Source organism: Schistocerca serialis, chromosome 3, assembly GCF_023864345.2.
Source record: "Schistocerca serialis cubense isolate TAMUIC-IGC-003099 chromosome 3, iqSchSeri2.2, whole genome shotgun sequence".
Lineage (NCBI taxonomy): Eukaryota > Metazoa > Arthropoda > Insecta > Orthoptera > Acrididae > Schistocerca > Schistocerca serialis.
Genome location: NC_064640.1, coordinates 494,948,023 through 494,971,362, shown reverse-complemented (window position 1 = coordinate 494,971,362; position 23,340 = coordinate 494,948,023).

Below are 23,340 nucleotides of genomic sequence, written 5' to 3'. Positions count from 1 at the left end.
CGTTAAGGCTGTAAGTCCTATTTCACTTGAATTAGTCCTTCATTTTGTTTGAATATGCAGATGATCGGTACACTGCCCCTAAACTTTCCTGTATGTGAGGGCCTACAGCCCGCCCACGGGTACTACCTAGCAGCATCACTTCCTCCTTCTTGAAATTTTGGACACCTCTAGTTTTCCTGAACATGGTTGAAGTATGCTGCACAGGTCCTGCTCCTAGTACTACCGGGGGTTCCACTTAAGTCTGCCAGTAACTGATAACTGTCTTTGGTGATTATAATGAGCGTTTCAGGCAAAGCTTTCTTTCCTCCTGCCTTCCTAGCGACTCGCAGTTCCCTAATTAGTTCCTACCATGACTCATCCAACTATGTGTGAAGGACGTGAAGTTTACCATCCTGCCCCTCAGTCAAAACGCTACTACTGCGTACTCTGCAATTCCAGTAGAAATCCTCTTCATTTTATCCAGAATTCTCTTGTTCTCCTCACTACAGCCTTCCTCCCCAATGAAAAATGTCCATAATTTGGCAACAAATTGCCCTAATCACTACCCTATGAGACTGTTAACGTGCTCTAGACATAGATTTTATGTTGGTAACTAATTCTTCAAACTCTCATTCTTCCCCTGCGCCATTCGTGATTACGACAAGAAAGGGGAGGAAGTGATTGTGGAACATGAAAGACCGTCCTGTACCCAACGTAAGGCAGCTCACTGAGTACAGATATACAGGATGAACCCGGACGTTACCAACGGACTTTTTGATAGGTTTACTGATGAGGAGTTGGTCGATATGCACCGTGTGTATGGATTTATGGAGTGCTGTGGAAGAGCGGCACAATAACTCCACACTGTGATGAAAAAAACCTTGGGATGCCTCCCAGTATCGTGTCGGACATCTTTTTGCGTAGTGCTGCAACTCGACGTGACATGGATTCAACCAGCCATTGGAATTTCCGTGCAGAAATATGCTACCTCTATTTGCTGCCTCCATAATTTTGAACGTGTTGCTGGTGCAGGATGTTGATCATGTACAGACCTCTCGATAATGTCCCATAAATATTCGATGCAGTTCGTATCGGGCGATCTGCCTGGCCAAATCATTCGCTTGAATTGTCTGAAGTATTCTTCAAAATAATCGCAAACAGTTGTGGACCAGCGATATGACAGCGTTGTTTGCGAACATGAAGTCCATGAAAAGCTGCAGATGGTCTGCAAGTAATGGAACATAGTCATTTCCAGCCAATGATCGGTACAGTTGGACCGGAGGAGGCAGTCAATTCCATGTATACACTGCCAACACCATTATGGAGTCACCACCAGCTTACACAATACGTCGTTGGCAATCTGCGTCCATGGCTTTTTGCGGTCTGCGCCACAGTTGAATCTTACCGTCAGCTTTTACCAACTGAAATCGGGACTCATCTGTCCATGTCACTGTTTTCCAGTAGTCTAGGGTCCAACTGATATGGTCACGAGCCCAGGGGAGGCGCTGCAGGCGAAGTCATGCTGTTAGCAAAGACACTGGCGTCGATCGTCTGATGCTACAGTACGTTAACACGACATTTCACCGCGCTGTCCTAACGGATACGTTCTTCGTACGTCCCAAATTGATTTCTGCGGCTATTTCGTGCAGTGTTGCTTATCTGTTAGCACTGACAGCTCTACGCAAACGTCGCTGCTCTCGGTCGTTAAGTGAAGGCCATCGATCACGGTGTTGTCCGTGGTGAGAGGTTATGCCTGAAATCTGGCATTCTCGGCGCTTTCTTGACACCGTGGATCTCGGAATATTAAATTCCCTAACAATTTCCGAAATGCAATGTCCCATGTTCCTAGCTCCAACTACCTTTCTGAGTTCAAAGTCCAGTCGTGTGGCCATAATCGCGTCGGAAACCTTTTCACATGGATCACGGGAGCACAAATGACAGCTCCGCCAATTCATTACCCTTTTATACCTTGTGAACGCGATACTATCGCCATCTGTATATGTACATATCGCTGTCCCATTACTTTTGTCAACTTATTCAATAGTCAGCTGCTCCCAAAGCGACAGTAACCATGTCACAGTACTTTTCTATCTGAAGGTTGTTACATTACTCTGCATTTTGTACACATTTTGGTAACTGCGTATTACCGGCTTCTTCACTATTGTGAAAGTATTTATCACACAAAAAAAGGTAATATGAGTAATAAACCGACTAAATTCATCGGATACCACGAGTTCCGAATAGAAAAATTCTCAGAAAATAACCCTGAACAACTTCCAGAATTTGCCGCTGGAACTCTGGTTCATCCTGTAAATGAAAATGATTTCAACCACGTTGAAATTTCAACCTGTTTCAGTGTAAGCACCTGTTTTCGTTTCGAACTGGCATATTACCAGTTTTTCTGAGTTCAGTTTACTTGTTGGCCGTACGGCAACGAAACAGGTATCAAAATCTACATCTGTAGACACGACGATGAGAAGAGTTCTAAAACATAAATGTGGATCCACAAAGTCATGGATTTGTCAGTTTACATTTGCGGGGGAATGATACAAATTGTTAAAAAACAAAGAGGTTGCGTTAATGCTAAGTTCAAATCACCTTGTGTATGTGCTTCGGTAGAACTATGGTAGATGAATTCGCATCGGATTTAGGAATGAGTTTACAAGACTTCGAAAGAAGAATTTTTATAGGTGTAAGCAGTGGTGATGTCAAGAGTGCACAAATCGTTTTTCTTGGTACCCGTTTTGAGCTTACTGTGGATGAAATGTAGTGATAATAATGTAAAAATAGATTAAGAGCTCGTTGTAGACGAAAAATCACAAATTATTGTCCGTTTGACAGTTTATTGTTTCCTTGACAATCACTCATTCAAATATTCGACGTGTTCGTGTAACGATAGCTATAGCTCTCTATTTTGGCCTCCATTTGGATAGAAGACTAGCGTCGCCCTCGTAGATGGAGTAATTCTTGATAGTATCTTGCAGACGCGTTACGCATTAAGTAGGCTTCGCCTTTCCTTAACGCAGCAGAGGCATTTTCTCATTCCCCGTCCTGTCTTTACACAGAATTTGAAAAACAGTATTCCAGTCAACATTGTCAAAGGCTTTCTCTAAGTCTACAAATGCTAGAAACGTAGGTTTGCCTGTCGTTAATCTTTCTTCTAAGATAAGTCGTAGGGTCAGTATTGCCTCACGTGTTCCAATATTTCTACGGAATCCAAACTGATCTTCCCCGAAGTCGGCTTCTACCAGTTTTTCCATTCGTCTGTAAAGAATTCGCGTTAGTATTTTGCAGCCGTGACGTATTAAACTGATAGTTCGGTAATTTTCACATCTGTCAACACCTGCTTTCTTTGGGATTGCAATTATTATATTCTTCTTGAAGTCTGAGGGTATATCGCCTGTTTCATACATTTTGCTCACCAGATGGTAGAGTTTTGACTGGCTCTCCCAAGGCTGTCAGTAGTTCTAATGGAATGTTGTCTACTCCCGGAGCCTTGTTTCAACTTAGGTCTTTCAGTGCTCTGTCAAACTCTTCACGCAGTATCATATCTCCCATTTCATCTTCATCTACAGCCTCTTAGATTTCCATAATATTGTCCTCAAGTACTTCGCCCTTGTATAAACCCTCTATATACTCCTTCCACTTTTCTGCTTTCAGTTCTTTGCTTAGAACTGGGTTTCCACCTGAGCTCTTGATATTCATGCAAGTGGTTCTTTTTTCTCCAAATGTCTCTTTAATTTTGCTGTATGCAGTATCTATCTTACCCCTAGTGAGATAAGCCTCTACGTCCTTACATTTGTCCTCTAGCCACGCCTGCTTCGCCATTTTTCACTTCCTGCCGATCTCATTTTTGAGACGTTTGCATTCATTTTTGCCTGCTTCATTTACTGCATTTTTATATTTTCTCCTTTCATCAATTAAATTCAATATTTATTCTGCCACCCAAGGATCTCTACTAGCCCTCGACTTTTTACCTACTTGATCCTCTGCTGCCTTCACTACTTCATCCCTCAAAGCTACCCATTCTTCTTCTACTGTATTTCTTTCCCCCATTCTTGTCAATAGTTCCCTTATGCTCTCCCTGAAACTCTGTACAACCTCTGGTTTAGTCAGATTATCCAAGTCCCATCTCCTTAAATCCCCACCTTTTCGCAGTTTCTTCAGTTTTAATCTACAGTTCATAACCAATAGATTGTGGTCAGAGTCCACATCTGCCCCTGGAAATGTCTTACAATTTAAAACCTGGTTCCTAAATCTCTGTCTTACCATTATACAATCTATCTGAAACCTGTCAGTATCTCCAGGCTTCTTCCATGTATACAACCTTCTTTTATGATTCTTGAACCAAGTGTTAGCTATGATTAAGTTGTGCTCTGTGCAAAATTCTATCAGGCAGCTTCCTCTTTCATTTCTTACCCCCAATCCATATTCACCTACCATGTTTCCTTTTCATACTATCGAATTCCAGTCACCCATGACTATTAAATTTTCGTTTACCTTCACTATCTGAATAATGTCTTTTATTTCATCATACATTTCTTCAATTTCTTCATCATTTGCAGAGCTAGTTGGCATGTTTTTCGTGGACTTCATCTGAACTTTACCTGTGATGTACAAGCAGTGTTTGGAGGTAGTACCTGGTTGACACTTGCTGTTGTGTGGTGCAATCATGCAGATTATGGTGGCCTTGAAGCATTTCCAGATGCGAACATTTTGGCGTGGAAGACATGGAGTATTGCTGAGACTACAGGACTCTTGGCTAAACAGCCTTATGGTACTCTTGTTCCAAGCATGCCATTTGTTTTGACTACGAGAAGGAAGAAGAAGTTAAATGCTGATGAGTACCTCTTTATATGGGCGAAAGTCGGCAATGGCAATTGTAAAATAAAGATCAACGGTGATTGTATGATTTATTATAAACAATAAAGTGTGTTCTGTCCTTTCCTTATTTCTTTTCCTTATCTCCTTCCTTTTTTTTTAAAAAAAATCTATTCAGCTACTAAGGCTTCATGCATTTCAGTGTAAAGAGTGACGCCACTGGACATTGGATGGATGACCTGGAACGAGTGATCTGTAGTGATGAATCACACCACAACCAATATAATGGGAGGGTTTGGGTTTGACAGATGCGTGGAGAATGTTGCCTGCAATCACGTGTAGTGCCAACAGTGAAGTACGGAGGTGATGCTCTTAAAGTATACGGGTGTTTTTTTTGGTAAAGTAGTAGTACCCTTATTGCGCTTAAGAAAATGATAATTTCTGGAGGAAATGAGTAAATTTTTCAGCATTGTGTACTGCGTACAGTGGGGAAATTGTTTCGTGGCGATGACTGTTTGTATCTTCATGACAATGTACTCTTTGATAATGCAGCCTCTCTGAGGTAATGGTTTGTAGACAGTAACATTTCTAAAATAGACTGACTTGCTCATACTCCCTACCTGAACTCAACGGAACACCTTTGGGGTGATTTAGAACGTCGACTTTGCTCAGAAATTCAGACTCCAAAACTTCTCTGGTTTCGGCTCTTGAGCGAGAGTGGGCTCTCAGACACCTCATTGAAATTGTCGCCAGCAGAGTTCAAGCCGCCATAAAGGCGAAGAGTGGACACGCTCCATATTAATGTCCATTAATAGCTGTCCAGATATTTTTGATCAGATTGTGTATGTCATTATGCTCCTAAAGTATGACATATGTATACATTTAAAGAGGCCCAAGCAGGTTGTAAACTTTATTCATGTGGTGTCACCGCCAGACACCACACTTGCTAGGTGGTAGCTTAAATCGGCCGCGGTCCATTTAGTACATGTCGGACCCGCGTGTCGCCACTGTGTAATTGCAGACCTAGCGCCACCACCAAGGCAGGTCTCGTGATACGAGAGAGCACTCGCCCCAGTTGTACGAGAACCTAGCTACAGACCAGATGTACGAAGCCTTTCTCTCTCATTAGCCGAGAGACAGAATAGCCATCAGCTAAGTTAATGGCTACGAACTAGCAAGGCGCCATTTGTATCAGTGCCTATAGCTTACGAGTATTCAAGAGAGATGTATTCCAAGGACTAATAAAAAGATAAGTAATAAGCATCTACATACTTTTCTTCTTATTCATTTATAAGTTCTCATGTTCCAGACTTCACGCCGTCGGCGTTAGCCTTGCGTGCCCTATCGGCTACAGCGTTAGTCTAGCGTTCATTTTCAGCCATCTCAACTTCACGGTGTCGGCCCAGATACCGACACAACATTGGCGACGAGCAAAAGAGTTTGTATTAATTCGTTTGTGTCATGGCTTCGCCACATTCTCCAGATGTACTGTCCGACTTTTATCGCTTGCAGAATCAGCAGACGCAGGCGTTACTGGATGCCCTTGGACAGCTCGTCCAGGGTCAACGTGCGCTGCACACCGATGCGGCCGCCGCCGCTTCTTCGCTCCCGTTGCCACTAAACGCTGTTGCACCTCCCTTTCGACCTTACGTGGCAGCCGATGAGACCTGGCACGAGTGGTCTCGCCAGTTCAACTTTCATCTAGCAGCCTACAGAATTCAAGGTAATGAGCGGCAGCCGTTTTTGCTTTCTTGTGTCGGTGTGTCCACATACCGTGTGATAGTGAAATTGTTTCCCCGACGCGACGTAGCAACTCTGTCCTACGAGGAAATTTTGTCTGCATTAGATGCCTATTTCAAAGAAACAGTTAATGTGGTTGCAAAACGGTATACGTTCTTTCGTACAAAACGTACGGCCGGTCAAACTAATAGGGAGTGGGTAGCAACATTGCAAGGACTTACTAGGGACTGTGCCTTTGAATGTGACTGTGGTCTTTCTTATTCAGATACAATGGTGCGTGATGCAATTGCACAGAACGTTTCTGATGTTCGCATACGGGAGCAAATTTTGAAACTAGTTAATCCCTCCCTTCAACAAGTGATAGACATATTGGATAGACAGGACACACTTGACTGTGCTCAGGAATCTTTTGAAACTTCGCCAGCCGTGTGTAACATTAACCGGCCCGCTGGACGCGCTGCGCGGCCCGGTAACCGGGCCTCGCGCACGTCCGCACAACTGCCATCGCACCAACAAACGCAGCTGCCGCCGCGCGCTAAGCCACGTGTGCCGCGCCAGCACACAAATGCAGTGAAATCATGCCCGCGGTGTGCTACTAGACATTCGCGTGAACATTGCCCGTCACGCCAAGCTATTTGCTTTTTCTGCAATAAGAAAGGACATGTTCAAAGTGTTTGCCAGAAAAAGCTCAGATCAGACAATCACAATCGTTCCAGGCCCTTTGCTTCGAGCCGGAATCGAACCAAGGACACTCAGGCTCGTGGCCCTTCGCCTATGGACATTCATGTCGTTAATTCCACTTCGTCCAGTGACACTTTCTCTAACAGTACCTGTGTTCGTCCCACAAAAACTGTGCGTCGACGTCGCCGGACATCACGTCAATTAGCAAGTGATTCTGTACCAGTGTCTGTTCCAATTGCACAAAACAGTCGCTCTTGTCGTCGGCAGAACAATAAACTTTTTGTGGACTTAGACTTTGAAGGCACAGTGATACCATTCCAGCTCGATACCGGAGCTGCAGTTTCATTGCTCAATCATGACACGTACAAACAACTGGGCAAACCTCCGTTGCGTTCCGCAAATGTTAAGCTAACTACATATTCCGGACAGACAATTCCTGTGTTAGGACAGTGCAGCCTTCTTGCAACATACAAGGGACAAACAAAACTTGTGTCATTTTACGTTCTTCGTTCTTCTTCTGCAGTGAACTTGTTTGGTCTAGATTTATTTAAGTTGTTTAACATGTCTATTGTAAATCAGGTGCTATCAGTGAATCAGACTGTGCCTACAGACAGTGTTTCTCGGCTGTGTGACGAATTTGCAGACATTTTTGCACCGTGCTTAGGTTGCGCTAAAAACTATGAAGCACATTTGGAACTGGAAGGAAACGCGCAACCGAAATTTTTCAGAGCGCGCAATGTTCCCCACGCATTGCGCCGGGAGGTCACAAGAACATTGCACAATGTAGAATCACAAGGTGTGAGTGAATGTGCGCAATGCCTCTTTCATTTCAGCTCCGCTTCCTCGCTTACGCCGTACAGGTGTTCCGTTTCTCTGGACGACGGAATGTGAACGCGCCTTTCGCCAGTTGAAATCGGCGTTGCTTTCTAATACTTGCCTTACGCCATTCGATCCCCAGAAACCCCTTTTGTTGATGGTAGATGCATCGGATTTCGGGATCGGTGCTGTGCTTACGCACAAAGTTGGCTCCCATGATCGCCCTATTGCCTTTGCGTCCAAATTGCTCTCGTCTGCGCAAAGAAATTATTCACAGATAGAGAAAGAAGCTTTGGCTCTCGTGTTTGGTGTTACTAAGTTCCATGATTTCTTGTATGGTCTTCACTTTACCATCATCACAGACCACAAACCCTTTGACATCGCTTTTTCATCCGACCAAGCCTGTACCTCCACGTCCAGCGCAGAAATTCATTCGCTGGTCTATTTTCCTCTCGCAGTACCGCTACGATATCTTGTATCGGTCCACTGCTAAGCACGGAAACGCCGATGCGTTGTCCCGTTTGCCTGTTGCTGAGGATAAAGCATTCGATTCTTCCGAACTTGCTTGCATGTTCATTGATTCGGAAACCGATGAAGTGGTCGAATCGTTTCCGATTGATTTTCGTCGTGTCGCTACAGCCACAGCTGCTGACCCTGTCCTTGCTACTGTTTTACGTTTTGTTGCTACGCAATGGCCTTTGTCAAAGTCTCGGATCGAGGATCCGTTGGTTCGCCGTTTTTTTGCTCACAAGGAGAGACTTTTTGTTCGACGTGGTGTTTTGTTGTTGCGTTCTGATAATGATCAGTCCAGAGTCGTGGTCCCACGTTCGTTACAGTCCTCTGTTTTACGGCTTCTTCACCAAGGACATTGGGGTATAGTGCGAACGAAACAACTTGCTCGTCAGCACTGTACTTGGTTCGGAATCGATGCTGCGATTACGAATATGTGTTCTTCGTGCCCGGCGTGTGCCGAACAACAGTCCACACCGCCGCGGAAAGTCTTTGCATGGCCAAAAGCCACTTCCCCTTGGCAACGCTTGCACATTGATTTTGCTGGTCCATTCTGGAATGCTAGATGGTTGGTTCTGGTCGATGCCTTCAGTAATTTTCCTTTTGTTGTCCGGATGTCTTCCACGACGTCCTCCGCCACCATCCAAGCGTTGTCTGCTATCTTTTGCATTGAAGGTCTTCCGCAGACTATTGTTTCCGACAATGGCCCACAATTCATGTCCGCAGAATTTCAGTCATTCTGCCAGGCCAATGGTATTCAACATCTGACATCCGCGCCGTTTTCGCCTCAGTCCAACGGTGCCGCTGAACGATTGGTCCGGACTTTCAAGTCACAGATGTTGAAATTGAAAGAGTCGCATTCTCGGGAGGACGCATTGTTGCTCTTTTTGTCTTCGTATCGCTCTCAGCCCCGAGATGGTCGCTCGCCGGCTGAGTTGCTCCACGGTCGTCCTCATCGCACCTTGATGTCTTTGCTGCATCCGCCGCATCAGGTTCCTGTGCAGCGGCAGACTCCTGCTTTTGCTCCAGGCGACGTTGTATTTTATCGCAACTATCGCGGTTCACGGCGTTGGCTCGCAGGGCGCATTCTTCGCTGCCTCGGCCGCGCGATGTATTTGGTTTTGGGGGCCTCTGGTGAGGTGCGTCGGCATCTCAATCAGCTGCGCCTCTGTCGTCGCTCGGGTTCTGCCGCTCCCCGTCTGCTTTCAGCGACGGTGCCGTCCGGTCAGCGCCCTGGGGACCCATCTACTGGCTCGCCTCATCCCCAGGTGTTACCGACGATGCCTTCCATTTTGCCCCATGGCGACGCACCGCCGCCGCCGCAGCAGCAGCAGCCGCCGCCGCCGCCGCTTGTTCTCCCGCCGGCGCCGCCCGCATTAGACGCTTCGTTGCAGCCGCCAAGCGCCTCCCAGGGTCACGCGCTGCCGATCGCTTCCCGTGACCAGCTGTCCTCCGCCATGGAACTCCCGCCCGCTCCGGACCACATGACGTCATCGCGCGTCGGCTACCCCGACGCAATGGAGGTTGATCCTTCGGTCACTCCTGTCTCTTTACGGGCGCATACACCGCATGTTGACGTGCACCCTGGACTAGTTTTTCAGGCGTTTCCTAGCTCCCCTCGGACCGAATTGCCGGGTGCGGGTGGCACAGCCTCGCCTGTTGTTAGGCTCCCCACCTCATCGCATACGTCAACATGTGGTCCTCCCCACGGCGGGCGGAAGCCTTATCACACGACCGTTCGCCGATTTGCGGGGGAGGAATGTGGTGTCACCGCCAGACACCACACTTGCTAGGTGGTAGCTTAAATCGGCCGCGGTCCATTTAGTACATGTCGGACCCGCGTGTCGCCACTGTGTAATTGCAGACCTAGCGCCACCACCAAGGCAGGTCTCATGATACGAGAGAGCACTCGCCCCAGTTGTACGAGAACCTAGCTACAGACCAGATGTACGAAGCCTTTCTCTCTCATTAGCCGAGAGACAGAATAGCCATCAGCTAAGTTAATGGCTACGAACTAGCAAGGCGCCATTTGTATCAGTGCCTATAGCTTACGAGTATTCAAGAGAGATGTATTCCAAGGACTAATAAAAAGATAAGTAATAAGCATCTACATACTTTTCTTCTTATTCATTTATAAGTTCTCATGTTCCAGACTTCACGCCGTCGGCGTTAGCCTTGCGTGCCCTATCGGCTACAGCGTTAGTCTAGCGTTCATTTTCAGCCATCTCAACTTCACGGTGTCGGCCCAGATACCGACACAACAATTCATATGAAAGGTACTTTTTATCAGACGCCATAGGGAATAAAAAAAATTGGAAAAAATGTGGCTTGTAGGCTATAAACTTCTAAACACTTTAAAAAATTTCTAAAAATATTGATTAGTTCTAAGATAATATTTATTTTTGCAAAAGTGGACATTAAAATAAGAAACTATTTACATTTTTCTACGTATATACATAAGGCTCTAACTTCTTTGATATTTACAAAATAGGAAAACCGCTATGTTGAAATGTGAGCAATACTCAGATTAGTGTATCCTGTAATTGTGAATAAATTGTGGCAAGCAGAAGTTGAGAAGTGCACTTTATTCTTAAAAAAACTTACGGGAAACAGAACACCGAAATGGAGAATTGGAAATTTGTGGTAAGTTCCTATAGGACCAAACTGCTGAGATCATCGGTCCCTAGGCTTATACACTACTTAATCTAATTTGAACTAACTTACGCTAAGGACAAGACACACAACCGTGCCCGAGGGAGGACTCGAGCCTCCGACGGGGGGGGAGCCGCGCGAACCGTGGCAAGGCGCCCTACACAACGTGGCTACCCCGCGCGGCCGCACCAAAATGCTGTGTACTAACTGACACAAACACTGTCTAGGGAATTCTGGCTTAGATTACAACGTTGATGAACTCCTTAGGTATCTGGGTGCGACCATGAAGACATATCTTCAATTGTCTTCCATCTGACAAATCTCTGAGAGCTTCTTTTGATACTTCCACTATGGCAAATGATACACCTGGTTTGTGAATAAATTTCTCACCATTTCGCTGTGCTCTGTTGTATTTGCACCATGAATCACTTCCTGAAGCGCATGGTCCATGGATGGGTTTATCGTATCTTCAAGAGAGGTGAAACCAAACTGCATATACAGCTTTCCTCATATCTTCTACGCTACTAACATTTTGCCTATGGACACATCACTATAAGTTTGGGTTTTATCCATTATAAATTCTTACCATCTAATCCTTCGCCATCATCCGATTTCTTTCACTTGTATGCAGTTTTCAGTCGTCGCAGCCTCGTACCCATTCGCTTTTGTACATGACCTGTCCGCTCCAGTCTAGTGATAATTACATTTTCACTATATGACTTCTCTTCCTCAACAGCTTTAAAGATTCTGAAACCCCATCTCCAAAATAGCTGACACATCCTGCCTTCTTCAACTGTTCAGATTCTTGGAAAATGGTCATGCCCATGAAAGAATGAATAAACCAGAAATAAGGCAGTACATCTTTGGAAAGGGGAAATACCTTAGATTAAGATCAATGAAAAAAAGCAAGAATTGAGAATTTCAAGGTTTTCAACCAGCAGACCTACGGGTCCCCTTAAAGAGCTCTATCTACTTCCTGATTTAAAAAAAAAAATACCCAAAACAGTTGTTAAGTGATCAATGTGATTTTCGTAACAAAACCTGCTTCAAAATATTTCCTAAGCTCTAACATCTCAACTCCTTATATTTGTTGCCGTTTCCTTGTTGGAGTTCCTTTTTCTGTCGGATCGCCTTGTCTAATAGCAGACTTATTTAGCAGTTGCCTCATTCTGGCTATTTAGAGTCTACCTGTGGCTACATTACCACTCGCTGGTCGCATCTGCAGGTCAGGTTGTCTATCATGCTAACTTAGAAGCTAAGAAATTTTTTACTATGTTCAGTTTGAGATAGGTTTCCCTTAGAATCAACTTTATATTATGAACAATTCCAATCTTATATTTTCTATTTAAGAGTTGACAGCTTTATCCTATTGCGTATGTAAGTGCAGCCTTCGGTATGTTTACATTTCGAGCGCCTTTCTTGTCATGTTCAGCTAACGAGCTACTACGTCACGTATTCAGGTAGGTATAGTTGCGTCTGGGAGTTACTTTCCTAGAATTGGACTACGCCCTTTTTTCTTTCTTTTTAAACTATAACTTGGAAAAAACGTCGAACCGGCAAAAAAAGCATTTTTGTAACCTGAGTCTGTAATACTTTTTTTTTTTTTTTTTTACAAGAACATCACTGTGTTTCCTTAAGGCAGTATGTCTTTTTTCTGGAATATTTCGTGCCAAAGGTTCTATATCTATGGAATCAGGCCCAATCCGTGAAATTATGAGATACTAAGGTTCCGAAACGTATGATAACTTCTTGCTCGTAAGTTGCTCCCCAACGACAAAAATCACTCGTTGGAACTCTTAACACGTGTGTTCTCTATAGGATTCTTCACTCGGTATTCTACATAGGGAGGCAACTCATAGCGAAATTCAGTCACTTGGAGAACGTCCTTAGTGCAGCTGATCCCGGCGGAGGTTCGAGTCCTCCCTCGGGCATGGGTGTGTGTGTTTGTCCTTAGGATAATTTAGGTTAAGTAGTGTGTAGGCTTAGGGACTGATGACCTTAGCAGTTAAGTCCCATAAGATTTCACACACATTGTACATTTCTGAAAACGTCCTTAGCTATCACCAGGGTCGAAGCATCCTTCTTAATAATGTATAATTTTAAAATTAAAGTTGAAAAGTGATAATACCCAGCGATAAAATTATTTTCCCTGACTTCTTATCGTTGACGTAAATAAAAGTATCTAATGTAGCTAAGGCAGTGGTAATAAAACCGTGATACCCTTACGACTAACATTCGCGATGCCATTTAATAACTGGAAAAAAATATTAATTTAAGTCTTGCCACCTGTGTATACTGATAATTTCTTTCGAGGGATCAGTTATGACACGTTGTAGTGATATAAACATATAAACATTTATGAAAATAACGATTATACTGAGATGGGTATGACGGTTTTCTGAAACTCCACGCAGGTTTTCCATCATTCCAGTCCCCGTTACCTCCACATCTGCTCCAAAATTGGTTCTATACAAAAACTAAGAGCCGTGCCGTTGACATTGCTAAATCTCCAGAAGGCCGCCAAGGTCTCTGAAACAATCAGAGCACAGTTTACGACCTCTACAGGGAATAAAACAATAAACTTACTAATCACAACTGACACCATACATCGCGCACTCTCAGGCGCTGTAATAAGACAGCGCTTTCACACTGCGTCCCTGAGCCCAATAAAGTAGTCGTCGTCTGCCAGAGAGAGACCTTTACTAAATGTATGTCAGGAGAAAGTTGAGTAACTTGACAGACAAGAAAAAAGAACTTTCAGTGTCAAAAGACAGTTAATACTATGGTTTCGCGAATTATCGAATTAGTGACCTTTATTTTGCATCGTTCACGTTCTATTGTAGGAGTACTGATGGCAAGAAAAAATGTGAAAGTTGGCTGCTAGTATGTTTCTCTTTGTAACTAGCGCATCATCAAAATCGCAAATCATTTGTGTTCGTCATCTGGGAGAAAATGGCAGCTTAGCTGTCTGGCGTGTGTCTCGTCTAGTTGTCTGCCTTCTGGTTCAAATTCTACGATTATTTTGGAGATATATACCACCAGTTACCTATAATATTTTTTTCATGTTATTCTGAAACAGTGCTACAGTGCACATATTTGTTTTTTTAGTTCTATTTTTACGAAATACTACGTTCAATGTTTAGGGTCTTTATTTCACTGAATATTTCATTTTTTTATTATTGCGAAAGTGTTCATTTCTTGAACTTATATTTCTGTACTGCTAAGCAAGAGGGAAATAAAGATATGAAGGTCGATGTTGTAAGTACAGCAAAATGCTTTCTAGCTTACGAAGTGATTTACAGAAGAATAATGGCTGAAAATAAGAGAGAGAGAGAGAGCGAGAGAGAGCATCATAATCTTAAAATATGGTTACATTTTTTTAAATTGTGTACAAGTTTTATAGGTGCAGTCATTGACAGTTTTGAGTACTTTTTGTGATGTGAATCAAATTAAATGGAAAAAGTACTTCCAAGAAGAATTATGATTTGAACAGAGATTGCTTATACACCGTCACTTGGAAGCATTATTTTCTACGAACAAAAGTTTGGTAATATGAACGAACGTGTATCTGCTGTTGGCGAAATACTGGGTGAAAATTAATAAAATCAACGTACTGTGGGTTGCTTGGGTGCTGCAGGCTGTGTGATTAATGCAACGTACTGTAAGCAGCCAGTTCTTGTAAATGAAATTACAATGAAATCCAGACCATTAGCTCCTTAAAGGTGTTGATAAATATGAACGGGGATAGTTGAAAATGTGTGCCCCGACCGGGACTCGAACCCGGGATCTCCTGCTTACATGGCAAACGCTCTATCAGGGTGGGCCAGCAAGGACACAGAGGATAGGGCGACAGCAGGGACTTATCTCTGGCACGCTCCCCGTGAGACCAAAATTTCCAATTTACTGTCCACACACTAAATTTGTAGTGCCCTGCCCACTATACTCATTACTCGCGGCAGTCAGTCTACCGATTCCCGTAAGAGTTTGAGCGATGTGAGTGCATCCGCACTGAAGAAGATCATTGGCCGATAAGCCGTGTCTATATGAAGATGGTATCTGTTCTTTCGCACCTGTCCGAAAGAACAGATACTTTTGGTGATCTTGCAGCTCTCAATGAATGAAATTACAATGAAATCCAGACCATTAGCTGCTTACAGGCGTTGATAAATATCAACGGGGACAGTTGAAAATGTGTGCCCCGAAAGAACAGATACCATCTTCATAAAGTTCTGGTAAAGGTTGCTTCGTCATCAGACAGGAATGAAGACGGGAATCCCATAATTGAGATGGTCTGGTGCAAATACCATCGACAAAATCTATCCCGTAGAGAGAAATCCGCTGCTGATAATCCTTGCACTCGTTGCAGGTGAGATAGAAGTGGTTGTCGTACTGGATGGACATAATCGTACTTCGGCTTACACCATGTTGGCGGGCCACTTGCCTGGAGCTGGTACTAGAGTTCGTCTCAATATCCTGTAGGCCCGGTCCTCCAGATCTGGTGTACGCACAGTCCGCCACCTCCCTGCTCCTTCATGTGTCTGAAGGATCTATGATCACAAAAACGCCCAAAAAGGCCATGAAATGTTGTGTTGTGGTCATCCCATAAGAATGCTGACCAGCTTTTGTCATATCAATAAAAAACACTGTGTCACAAAAGCATCATGCATAAAACCACATACATATGCATATATAATAAATAATAAATGTCATGTGACTAGGGCCTTCCGTCGGATAGACTGTTCGCCTGGTGCAAGTCTATCGATTTGACGCCACTTCGGCGACTTGCGCGGCGAACATACATATATAAAAGGATGGTATTAGCACTCACCACGATACGCAACCAGGAGACTACACTCATCGCAGGCGACAACTTGCACGGTGGACACATCCTGGAAGCACATAGAGGACTAGGATGAACCGAGTTCGTACTCATCTCCGCAACATCACTGAAAAATTCTACAAGGGAGAAAAAAACAAGAATTACGTCAGGTAACCACAGTATTCACACACACACACACACACACACACACACACACACACACACACACACAGAGAGAGAGAGAGAGAGAGAGAGAGAGAGAGAGAGAGAGAGAGAGAGAGAGGTCCTAAACGGCTGGCTCCCTCCTAAGAGCCAGAGATTAGTAAATCTGTCGTATCACTCTCCATTAATGTTGACAGTATACTACCATCTGGTATTTAGAAAAAATCATCAAATTGTGGCTTTACAACGAACAAGTACATACACATAATTTGTAATATATTCTGGCATCAAATTGGGAGCGCTTGCCGGTCTCTCCAGCAGAAGATCCAGAATACTAAGGCCTCATGTCTGTTACTGCTTCTGAACAGGACTGAAGTGCAGTGCCGTAGTGTGCCTCATTAATAGTCAACTGATAGGAAGCTAGCTTCTGTGTTGGAGTCAAATCCGAGCAATAGTGTATCCCTCCGCCGTATTCTCGACCAATCACGGCAGAGGACGCCAACACCACTTCAAGTACAGATGTGATACTGCTGATGTAATTGCTTCACAGTGCAAGTATTTACACAAGTGTTGTCTGCAGCACGTCGCTCTTAACGTAGAGTCCTGGAGTGAGTAATGAAAATTTTCTAACACAGTTCTTAAGAAACACACTACTTGGGTTTATTATGTTTAACAAGTGTGTCTTAATTCTTCACGGTGCAGGACTTATTACAATTTCACCACAGTTTTTAATATGTCTGTACCAGTTATATTTATACAACTTTCTCTTAACACATTCTGTGCAAGGTGTAATAAATTTTACCAGAGTTCTTAATGATCACATTTTCTCGACTGTTGATATTTACGGTTCTCTCTCCGACAGGTAATAAATTCACTGTAATTATATATACAATGCATGCACATGTTGTTATTCGGACGTCTGTGTGTGTAATTTAACTCTTAACTCATGATGGAATAAAATGAAACACCTACAGCAGTCCTTCGATGTTATTTACTATACAGCAACTAGTTTCGGTAACTCTGTACACCATCTGACGCTGAGTGGGTGAAATTCAACAGTATACACGATCCCATCAGTGTATACGATTGGAGTTTACCCCCTTTGCGTCAGTTAAGGCCTGAAGATAATGTACAGAGTCACTGAAACTTGTTGCTATGTAATATATAACATCAAAAACATGGCTGCAGGTGTTTCATTTTATGACATACGTGAACGACCGAAGTCCCATAAGCCTTCAATCATAAGAATGAACTTGCAAATGTAAACTCACAAGGTGACTACGAGGTGGGGTCTCTGGGACCCATATGCTTAATCCAAGATTTAAAGTACAAATCATTTGAAATGTTTAACTTAAGTTACATAACAATTATTTTTACAATTATTTAAGTGTCGTTTAAATACCCTTTGTTGATTTTATTGCGCTAAATAATGCCTGCAGCATATCCCTTTTTGTCACACAATATCACTTTATTTGTAAAAATCCTTCTTCATCACAGAAATTGTACAGTTCACAATTACTGATTTCAGCCACTGCCCTCTCCAGATTTGTTAAAAACAGAAAAACAGTGGTGTAAAGAGCTACGTTCAATTAGCTGAAGCAATTTCAACAAACGGCCTAGTGATACGTAAGAAAAATAAAAATTAATAACATAATTAACAGAAAACCATTCCGTACATACACGGAGGATATAAAAGTCGTGGGAAACCCTGGGTCCATGGTTTTGTAGAGTATGTGTCACACTCGAACGCTATATTCAGCTCCTACCAACTGAAATCAGGACTCATCCCACCAGGTGATGGTTTTCCAGTCGTCTAGGATCCAACCGATATGGTCACGAGCCCAGGAGAGACGCTGCAGGCGATGTCGTGCTGTTCGCAAAGGCACTTGCGTCGGTCGTCTACAGCCATAGCCCATTAACGGCGGATTTTGCCGCACTGTCCTTGCTCATACGTTCGTCGTACCTCTCACATTTATTTCTGGGTTTACTTCAGGCAGTGTTGCTTGTCTGTTAGCACTGACAACTGTACGCAAACGCCTCTGCTCTCGGTCGTTAAGTGGTGAGAGTTAATGTCTGAAATCTGCTATTCGCAACCCATTCTCGACACTGTTGATCCGCTAATATTGGATTCCCTAACGATTCCCGAAATGGACTGCCCCATGCATCTAGCTTCAAGTACCATCACGCATTCAGAGTCCGTTAATCCACAATCACGTAGGAAACCTTTTCACATGAATCACCTGAGTACAAATGGCAGCTCCGCCAAGCATTTCCCTTATATAGCTTGTGTATCCGATACTACCGCCATTTTTATATGCGCATATCGCCTTCCTATGATTTTTGTCATCTTAGTGTATACACCATAAAAATATTCTGATGTAAGTATCAATTTCAGTATCTATACATCTAGGTATATAGTATGTGGTGGTATTGGACTGGGAACGTCCTGTATTTAAACAGATAACTGAGGCCAGTAGATGCACTAGTGCTAGGGTACATGAGTAATCAGTATCGTAATTCATAATTAAAATGCACTATACATAGTCAATAATTAAAAATATTTCGTATATTAATAAAACATAAACTGACATACTCGTACAATATATGGAAATAAAATTCACAATTAACATCCAGAGAAAACAAGTAATGAGTTATAATAGGAAACGTAGCCTGGCAAAGTAAAAAGCAAATAACACACAATTGTGTAAAAGTCAGAATAAAAAGTTTGAAAGTCTCATGACAACAAAATTATACATAACTGTAAGTACGAGATAATTAACTTAACAATGACTGTTAATTAAAATCTCGATAGTCGTCTCAAACTAGTAAGTTTCGGAATACATCGAAATAAGCAATCAGGTTAAACTCATTCTGTTTATTCAGTAGTAATCTGTTACCGTTTTCTATGTACGTAAATATCCATTTCTTCCAATAGGCTCAAAAACTGTCCTTTCTGCAAGAAGACTGGGCCTTATTCCCCACGTTCCGCCACAGGAAAACAAAAATTTCCTGCAGATGCCACCAGGCATGGCATATAAAGAGTGAACCCGAACTCCACAGATAAAACTTCGGAGGTTGTTCATGGATTTTTTCTAAGCATTTAGATGTAAGGAACCCGTGGTCTCTGGTTGCTTGTTACAGACTTGTTACCCAAATAACCACAGTTTCCGTTAAAGCGTTTTCACAACAGTGGAAAAGCATGGAATACGAAATCAGCAAATCGTAGTAAGAATCGGTTTTGTCGTTGGCGTCTATGTACAGGTGGAAAAAAAACAGCTCACATTGTTCATATTGACCAACTCTTCATCAGTGAATCAATCCCTACTGTTATATGTCACTGTTAGCGTCCATTTAGCACTGCCAGAAAAGCAAACCAGAGACAGAACCGAGCTGTACTGAATGTATGGATGACGGCAGAGAGTAAAGTGGGTATTACTGTTGTCAACAGCAAGTACCATAAGTGAGTGGAAGAAATTTTATTCCACACGAGACATAGAGCGCATACGGGCGACATTTGCACTGTTGTGCAAATATTTTCAGTGCAATACGGATACAAAGTTGTATACATTTTCATGTATACGGGAGATACTAGAAGGTATCAGATAGATTATACGATGGTAAGACAGAGATTTAGGAATCAGGTTTTAAATTGTAAGACGTTTCCAGGGGCAGATATGGACTCTGACCACAATCTATTGGTTATGGACTGTAGATTAAAACTGAAGAAACTGCAAAAAAGGTGGGAATTTAAGGAGATGGGACCTGGATAAACTGACCAAACCAGAGATTGTACAGAGTTTCAGGGAGGGCATAAGGGAAAAATTGACAGGAATGGGGGAAAGAAATACAGCAGAAGAAGAATGGGTAGCTTTGAGGGATGAAGTAGTGAAGGCAGCACAGGATCAAGTAGGTAAAAACACGATGGCTAGTAGAAATCCTTGGGTAACAGAAGAAATATTGAATTTAATTGATGAGAGGAGAAAATATAAAAATGCAGTAAATGAAGCAGACAAAAAAGAATACAAACGTCTCAAAAATGAGATCGACAGGAAGTGCAAAATGGCTAAGCAGGGATGGCTAGAGGACAAATGTAAGGAAGTAGAGGCTTATCTAAATCAAATGGTTCAAATGGCTCTGACAAGGGAACCTCCCCATCGCACCCCCCTCAGATTTAGTTAAAAGTTGGTACAGTGGATAGGCCTTGAAAAACTGAACACAGATCAATCGAGAAAACAGGAAGAAGTTGTGTGGAACTATGAAAAAAGTAAGCAAAATATACAAACTGAGTAGTCCATGAGCAACATAGGCAACATCAAGGAGAACGTGAGCTCAGGAGCGCCGTGGTCCCGTGGTTAGCGTGAGTAGCTACAGAACGAGAGATTCTTGGTTCTAGTCTTCCCTCGACTGAAAATCTTACTTTCTTTATTTTCGCAAAGTTATGATCTGTCCGTTCGTTTATTGACGTCTCTGTTCACTGCAATAAGTTTAGTGTCTGTGTTTTGCGACCGCACCGCAAAACCGTGCGTTTAGTAGACGAAATGACGTGCCTCACCAATGGGAACCGAAAACATTTGATCGCAAGGTCATAGGTGTGGTGTCACCGCCAGACACCACACTTGCTAGGTGGTAGCTTTAAATCGGCCGCGGTCCATTAGTACATGTCGGACCCGCGTGTCGCCACTATCAGTGATTGCAGACCGAGCGCCGCCACACGGCAGGTCTAGAGAGACTTACTAGCACTCGCCCCAATTGTACAGCCGACGTTGCTAGGAAAGGTTCACTGAGAATTACGCTCTCATTTGCCGAGACGATAGTTAGCACAGCCTTCAGCTAAGTCAATTGCTACGACCTAGCAAGGCGCCATTTATCCTTTTCTATGTATCTAATGAAGCATGTACAGTAACAAACCCAATGTTCACCACTTGTGGATTAAAGTTAAGTATTCCAGCAGCTACGTACTTTTCTTTATAGCATTCATTACGTATCCTGTTTCAGACCTCACGCCAGCCTGCGTGAGTTTAAGTGCGTGCCTTTCGGTTACCCGTCACTGTGGACTGGCTGTCTTGTCAGTCCACAACAATAGGTCAACCGATTCCTCCACGGGAAAACACGTCTGATATATTCTATACGACACTGGTGACGGCATGTGCGTCACATGACAGGAATATGTTGTCGACCCACCTAACTTGTACATTTGACGAATGGGTGAAAAGATTCTTCTACCTTGCCCGATTTAGGTTTTCTTGTGGGTGTGATAATCACTCCCAAAAAAGTGATGAAAACATAAGAGTTTGTCTCATAAACTGAAAATAAAAAATTAAACTTTTCACTCCAGGGAGACTTGAACCTAGGACCTCTCGTTCCGTCGCTGCTCTTGCTAACCACGGGACCACGGAGCTCCTTGCCTGCCAGTTTCCTTGATGTTGCATATCTTCGCATGGACGACTCAGTTTGTATACTTTACTAATTTTTTTCATAGTTCCACACAACTTCTTCCTGTTTTCTCGATTGATCTGTGTTCAGTTTTTCAAGGCCTATCCACTGTGCCAACTTATAATTAAATCTGAGGGGGGTGCGATGGGGAGGTTCCCTTGTGAGCACTATGGGACTTAACACCTATGGCCATCAGTCCCCTAGAACTTAGAACTACTTAAACCTAACTAACCTAAGGACAGCACACAACACCCAGTCATCATGAGGCAGAGAAAATCCCTGACCCCGCCGGGAATCGAACCCGAGAACCCGGACGTGGGAAGCGATAACGCTACCGCACGACCACGAGCTGCGGACGTATTAATTACAGAGTTGTGTAAATATCCAGCTTTGCCCGTCTAAAATAATACGGGAAAATTAAAGAGACCTTTGGAGAAAAGAGAACTACTTGTATGAATATCAAGAGCTGAGATGGAAACCCAGTTCTAAGCAACGAAGGGAAAGCAGAAAGATGGGAGGAGTATACAGAGGGTCTATACAAGGGCGATGTATTTGAGGACAATATTATGGAAATGTAAGAGGACGTAAATGAAGATGATATGGGAGATATATTATACTGCGTGTAGAGTTTGACAGAGCACTGAAAGACCTGAGTCGAAACAAGGCCCCGGGAGTAGACAACATTTCATTAGAACTACTGATGACATTGGGAGGGCCAGCCCTGACAAAACTCTACCATCTGGTGAGCAAGATGTATGAGACAGACGAAATACCCTCAGACTTCAAGAAGAATGTAATAACTCCAATCGCAAAGAAAGCAGGTGTTAACAGATGTGAAAATTACAGAACTATCAGTTTAATAAGTCACAGCTGCAAAATACTAAGACGAATTCTTTACAGACGAATGGAAAAATTGGTAGAAGCCGACCTCGGGGAAGATCAGTTTCGATTCCGTAGAAATATTGGAACACGTGAGGCAATACTGACCCTACGACTTATCTTAGAAAATAGATTGAGGAAAGGCAAACCTACGTTTCTAGCATTTGTAGACTTAGAGAAAGCTTTTGACAATGTTGACTGAAATACTCTCTTTCAAATTCTGAAGGTGGCAGGGGTATAAAATACAGGGAGCGAAAGGCTATGTACAATTTGTACAGAAAGCAGATGGCAGTAATAAGAGTCGAGGGACATGAAAGGGAAGCAGTGGATGGGAAGAGAGTGAGACAGGGTTGTAGCCTATCCCCGATGTTATTCAATCTGTATATTGAGCAAGCAGTAAAGGAAACAAAAGAAAAATTCCGAGTAGGAATTAAAATCCATGGAGAAGAAATAAAAACTTTAAGGTTCGCCGATGACACTGTACTTCTGTCAGAGACAGCAAAAGACTTGGAAGAGCAGTCAAACGGAATGGACAGTGTCTTGAAAGGAGGATATAAGATGAACATCAACAAAAGCAAAACGAGGATAATGGAATGTAGTCGAATTAACTCGGATGATGCTGTGAGAATTAGATTAGGAAATGAGACACTTAAAGTAGTAAAGGAGTTTTGCTACTTTGGGAGCAAAATAACTGATGATGGCCGAAGCAGAAAGGATATAAAATACTGATTGGCAATGGCAAGGAAAGCGTTTCTGAAGAAGAAATTTGTTAATATCGAGTTGTTAATATTTAAGTGTCAGGAAGTCGTTTCTGAAAGTATTTGTATGGATTGTAGCCATGTATGGAA